The 6,417-nt window shown below is 35.9% G+C and overlaps 1 long non-coding RNA gene across 1 annotated transcript; it reads left to right on the top strand.

The window, feature by feature from the left end:
* The first annotated feature begins 5,770 nt into the window (after window positions 1-5,770).
* LOC109589154 (uncharacterized) lies at window positions 5,771-6,047 on the top strand. The gene is made up of 3 exons (XR_002188558.1): window positions 5,771-5,810; window positions 5,867-5,953; window positions 6,008-6,047. It is a non-coding gene; the product is annotated as an uncharacterized LOC109589154 (long non-coding RNA).
* The last annotated feature ends 370 nt before the right edge of the window (window positions 6,048-6,417 follow it).

Below are 6,417 nucleotides of genomic sequence, written 5' to 3'. Positions count from 1 at the left end.
CACTGCCTTTCCCTATAAAATGATTTTAATTTTGATTCTTTTATCTGCCTTTGGATGGCCTTTTCTATTGTGCTTTGTGGTTTGGGGGTTGTCTTTCTCAGTTGTAATAGGGAAAGGAGTTCAAACTAAACTTAGCTGCAATTTTTACTGAAGAGCAGGACTGGGTGTATAATTGTCCATTTGTATGATTCGTTAAACCGTCTTGAAACGTTCAAATCTTCACAGTGGAGGTCGTGAGGTAGGAGATATTTTGGGGAATTTCTTCTCTGCCAGAAGGTACTGCTAGTCTACCAGCTTCTTTCCCAACTGTTTGACGCATGTTGTGGTGCTATTGTAAAGCTATATACATGTACATGTATATGATTTTCTTAATATTCATTCAACTTGTGTGCTAAACTACTACTAATTCTTACTACAATTACAATGTATACAGGTGCAGTTTACAATGTACATGTTTATAATTTAATTTTTTCTTATTCAAAGGCTATACAAATATATTGCAAAAGATACTACCCCAAATCTGCCAAATAGGAATGGTTGCATCTTACTCCTCAGAATACCAACATAACCCAAAGTTCCAATGGAACCCTCCCCCACTCAGGAGGGACTCAGTGGATGCTTTCCAAAAGTACTGGTGACTGACTTCGGGTTGTAGTAACAGTCTAAGATCAGCAAATGTCTAAACGGTTGCCTTTACTCAGTTCCTCCCACCTCGACCAGCAAGCTGGATTTAGTGTGTTTGTGTTTCGACCTAACCCCCGGGCTATGTCTCAGGACCCAGCTACCATAACCGTTAAACCGTAGCCTAGCGCTGGGCTTGCACCTCGATTGAAAGTACTGGCATCTTCAAAGCTCAACACATCCATTGACTTAAGAGTCGAAATTAACAGAGTATGGGGTTTCCCTTCTATTTAAAATTATGCTTACTGGGCAAGGGACAGACAGTCTGGCCTTGAGAACCAGAAATGGCGGGTTAAAGATCTTTTATGGGGCCCCAACTCTCCCCGCACTGTCTGAGCCTCACTCAGCTATTGGTTTAACTGATAAGGTGTTTGTGTAACTGAACTCTATGCTAACTACTCCTATATGCACACAGTTATAGTTTATGTTACATATAAAGGACGGTTTATATAGAGTTAATTTTTCATGTCCAGCTATTGCAATGGGACTTCCGGTCGCATTGATTTAATGATATTCATTGGAATTACCATAGCAACGGCAGCTCAGCAATGGTGGATTGATAGGACGCTTCATACAAAGCCTGCTAACGTCTTTCTGGTTCATGGATGGGACCTCACTAGATACTTGGAGCTTCTTGAATGCTACTTAATGCAATTGGTTATGGTAGTTTTTTCATATTCTATTGTTAAAGTGGCAGGCGTGGCGCAAGAAGACTCATCCACTAACAAAAGGCCTTCTTGTTATTACTTTAAAAGGATCTAGAGACATGATTTGCTTGTATAGCTGTTAAGCACTCTTAGTTTTACTTTATTATTCCCGTGAGAAGAGAAAAGCACTCGTTCACTCTTGTTGCTGCACCCGTTATCACTGAGACAACTAAAATTATTTCACCTTTAGAAGACTAAAGTACCGAACAAAGTTTTGAATTTCTTTATCTTTTTTGCATGATTGGGCAGTAAAAATGTTGTACTTTCACAAAATAAGTGCGCAATTTGTCAAAAATTGTTTGAAATTTAGATATAACCATTCAAAAAGTAAAAAAATTATCATACATACATAAAGGAATGACAAAATGGCGGCACTGACTGCCCTCATCGGTAATCTGCAAATGTTCCACACAAAGTTACTCCAAGTGCTGTCATATTTAGCAGGAACACAGGTATAATTATGGAGAACAACTACTGAAGTGCGCAAATTGATGAGACTTATTCTGAAGAAAGATATAGCCTAGTAAATGGAAATGTCCATTCCTGCCCTGTATAAAGTCAACCAGTAGTATACGGAGATAATTGCTCAGTATACTAATCCGCGACCACTCATTGCTGGACATGTGATTATAAATTGTTTTAAAATACATGACTTACAGGGAATGCTGTCTTTCTTTACTGCCATCACACAATTAGATGCTGCCATGCTTGTTCCCCGAGACCGCGTAGGCGTAGTCGAGGGTAAACCAGTCGTCCTGTCTGTGTTCGCTTTGACCTCCACCTTTGCAGTCGGGCAGCCAAGGCTGATTTCTTATTTCTGACCGGAAGTGACGTTTTTCTCAAAATGGCTGACTTTTAGTGTGGTAGTGCCACTTGCCTATTTTGATTGTTTATGTCAAAGCTAAGAAGTCTACAGTTACTTTGCTGTTCTCTGCACCTTTAGCATTGGATAAAGATGTAGCTAACTGATCTTCTACATTTATAATCAAGAACTGTTCGTGTTTCAGGTGCTTGTTTCCACTGTAAGGATTTAAAATGGCTGACACAAAAATCATACTAAATTCTATAACTTGTAAAATAGAGTGAATGCAATCACACTTACAAAGTAGCTTATTAGTATTATATATGCCTGTTATTCTGCAAAAGTTTCATTGCTCTAGGAGAAAAGGGAAAATTTTTCTAAGGTATTAAAGGTCCCAGCAAGTAGCCTAGCTATGTGTTTGTGTGTGTTTAGCATTGTTGTATCCATGAGTATAGCTTGTAATTCTTGATATATATGTAAATTGTAGCTATTGCAGTGGTTTTCAACTTCTTTATATCTGTATTTGGAAGATATCTTGAGATTTCATGAGAGCCGCAATTTTCGTTTATATTTGTACTCACATGAACTGTGTTAAGTATCTGGTTGCCTATTTTGGCATTATAGATGAAGGTTATTGTGAGGATATAGACTTTGATCCCAATTATTTTCTTCCCGGATAAAGATATCATGATTTATTACAATTTTTATAATAAATTTTAATTAATTTAATTATACTTAACAATAAAAAAATTGTAACTTCAGTATTCTTTGGAGTGCAATCATGAAATTTTGGTATGTGGTACTTAAAAGGTGTCTTTACAAGGTAATTGTTGTCTTACAAGTATTCCTTGTGAGGGAAAATTTTTCTAAGGAATAGAATTATTGTGTTCAAAATTAGCTGTAAGTTCCCCATAAAACAGCATAGCTTTGCTGTTTTCATAAATGATGTACTCTATTGATCAAGCACTTTATCTCTCATTGTGGCAAGTCCATTGCTGTGATAGTTCTCTGATTCTGTCCAAGTTTTCATGTATCTATGTACGCCACCACCCACGCAGTTGCTCAATGAACGAGAAATAGGTTTATACACAATTTATATGGACTTCCGGTTGCTTGGCTGCCCGACTGTTTGAGCTGACACTGCTTTCTTGTCTTGTCCTGGAGAGTCTTATAATCAACACTGGCTCTAGAAAAAGTTATTCTCCGTCTTGGGAATCCTTGATTTGTCTTTTCCGTGGTAAAAGAAGCTGGCAAAGTCGCCAAACGTAGTCGGCTCTCCTGCAGCTCTTTCGTAGTGAAAGCAAAAGAGCAACAGGGCAGATAAAACAATAAAGCAAAACCTCATCTTTCATTAATATGAGAGAAATTGTTCCAAACGTCTTCGTTTTAAAGATATGATAGCCCAAACTTTCATACCTTTTGAGTTTAGACGAGGCTCTCTTCTTCCGAGGTAGCGGCTAGAGTCTTTTAACATTAGGGACTAGATAGCAGTTTGTATGCAACAAATAGAGCCTAACAAATGTATGCTAAACTGTTTAAAAGTCGAGAAAAACCAAATCTTTCTTCGCCACATAGGACCATGTGCCACCATTTACTGTGTGTGGGGGTGGAGCATGGCTTGATTGAGCCACACCTTCATTGCAGCCACACCTTTACATTGCTGCAGCTAGCTAGCAGCAGTGCAGCAAATATGCTGGAGCTCTTTGTCTAAAAAAAACAAAAAATTCTCTGTCTGTCTCAAAACATTCACTAAGTTTTAATAAATCTAGTACATGCTGAAGCTTCTTCTCTGTCTCAAAACTTTCACCAATTATTTTCTCTTAATTTATTGAAACTGTTACATACAGATTGTGTCGAGGGTATGCACTTTAGTGCTCTCGTTTAATTGGTACTTAAATATTCATGTACATGTAGGTGGGTATTAAATCATTAATTAATTTTCGTGTGTGTGTGTGTGTGTGTGTGTGTGTGTGTGTGTACTATTAACACATTTCCTATTCTTAATATTGAGAGTTAAATTTGTGCATATTTTGTTATTCTTTACATGATGTGAAATAAAATGTTTATTTTGTTTGTTGATGGTGAGGATTAGAATTGATTTTACAATTACAATAAATGTAACAATCACCTACATATGAAATGATACAATTTCTCATTTTTATAAGTAACTGTATAAACATCATGTATCAGTAATTATTTGTATACTTCTCTTTATCTACAGATTCCTCTACCTGAGTCTGTTACTAGTAGATACGCTCACTCACTCACAGCAGTCACAATGTCACCACACTGTGTGTGTCTAGTAATTGTTGGAGGATTTGAAGAGTTTGAATTGGAAGATGTTGGAGGAGGAAAGAAGGTGCCAATGAATACATTTATCATTGATACTAATAGACTAATAATGATAATTGAATTAGGTAAGATAATATTAATCAATTGTATGGATATGAGCATTAAATACATAATTACATTAAATAATGTACCACTCATTTTTATAGTATGTACATTATTTGTAAATTTCAGTTCCTAATATGACGTACATTTTCCATTCATTTTGTATACTGTACACACTACAATACCATCACTGTATGTGTGGGTGTGTATTTACAACCACTATAAATGATACCATTAGTTTATAAATTAAATACATTTATTTATAAATATATAATGTATCTTATTGTCTCTCAGTATATAGTGAAGCTGGTGAGTGGATAGTACAGTCAGTACTGGATGCTAATGATCTCACTAGTAAGAACTATCAAGAAAAGTATCAATCATACAGCAAGACCAGAACATGGTGGATGGATCAGCTAATAGAATATCCGACAGAGAGGGAAATGAAGCTTCAGAGATATATACAATCTTTACATGAAGACCTACAAGTGGCTCATGAGAGCAAAGTATCACTACAGGAGGCACTGGTTGAGGCCAATAAACAAGGTATATAGGATACTACACACACACACACTTTAACTGTACTAACTGATTACTATTATGTAGTATTGTGTGGTTATTGGTAGTGTGAGTGTGTGTATTAGTACTGGTTTACATTATGATACTAGTGGATTAGACAATGTTGGGTATGGAAATTGTATCCTGTACTCAATATAGGTCAAATTGTCCATGCATTAGAAAGAATGAGATTCATGTAGAGTGAGCTCTGCTTACCATATATGGTATGATTAGCAATAATCATAGTACATGTATTTATGGGCTACTGTACATGCAGTGCAAATTTGTATAAGCTAGAAATAATATTGAATATGATTATCTAATGGTTTGTACATTGGTTGAACCAGTCTTTGGTGTGTATATATTATCTGTATATTCTGTTGTGTTATTATGCATATACTGATTACTCTCTTCTTTTATATTATTATTCAGTTAAAGGTGATGATAGTAATGATATTATGAGCAGTGTATTAGAAGAGATGACACTAGAACAGGAAAAGTTGATTGAAGAGAAACAGATTATTACTGGTTAGTGTATCATCAGTGCATAATATTAGATGAGAGAATATTCTATTAATGTATAGAGGATAATGAGAAACTGAAACTCAAGATTGCTGATATGGAGGAGAAGGAGGAACAATATCTCAAAGAGAAACAGATCATTATTGGTTAGTTAACTATACACACAGCATGTATTAGATGAGAGAATATGTTTATTGCGTAGACGACAATCAAAATCTCAAAACTGACATTTCTGAGAAAGATAAAGTTATAGCTAAACTGACATCGAATGAAAAACAGATCATTACTGGTTAGTGTATCATCATCAATCAATAATAGTTATTAATATTCTATTAATTTATAGACCTTAAAGAAAAGGACTTGCACATAGCCAAACTAGTGAAGGAAAGACAAGAGAGAAGCAAAGTGACTAGTTCCATTGGACTACAATTTAATTACCTGATCCCTTCAATGGGTAAGAATACATGTATTATTGTGTGACTGACTAAATGTATCTATTTTATACAATTGTGTGTGTACTCACTGTATATATTTTGTATAATTAACAGATAAATTGGATTGTCTGAGTGATGTCCAGGTAGCAGAGAGGAAGCTGTTCTTAATTCAAGGAGACAAACCTCAACTGATGAATTGGGAGAAATATGGTCTAAGGATTGGAGTACAAAAGGAGAGCTTACTGTCCTCTGAGACAGTAGAAGCAGCAGTGGTTGCTCTTGTAGGAGGAGAGTTCCAGTTTCCTCCTAATACTGTCCT

This window comes from Amphimedon queenslandica, unplaced genomic scaffold (assembly GCF_000090795.2).
Source record: "Amphimedon queenslandica unplaced genomic scaffold, v1.1 AMPQUscaffold_11592, whole genome shotgun sequence".
Classification (NCBI taxonomy): domain Eukaryota; kingdom Metazoa; phylum Porifera; class Demospongiae; order Haplosclerida; family Niphatidae; genus Amphimedon; species Amphimedon queenslandica.
The sequence above is the reverse complement of the archived record's forward strand: the minus strand, read 5'-3'. Positions and strand labels throughout refer to the sequence as shown.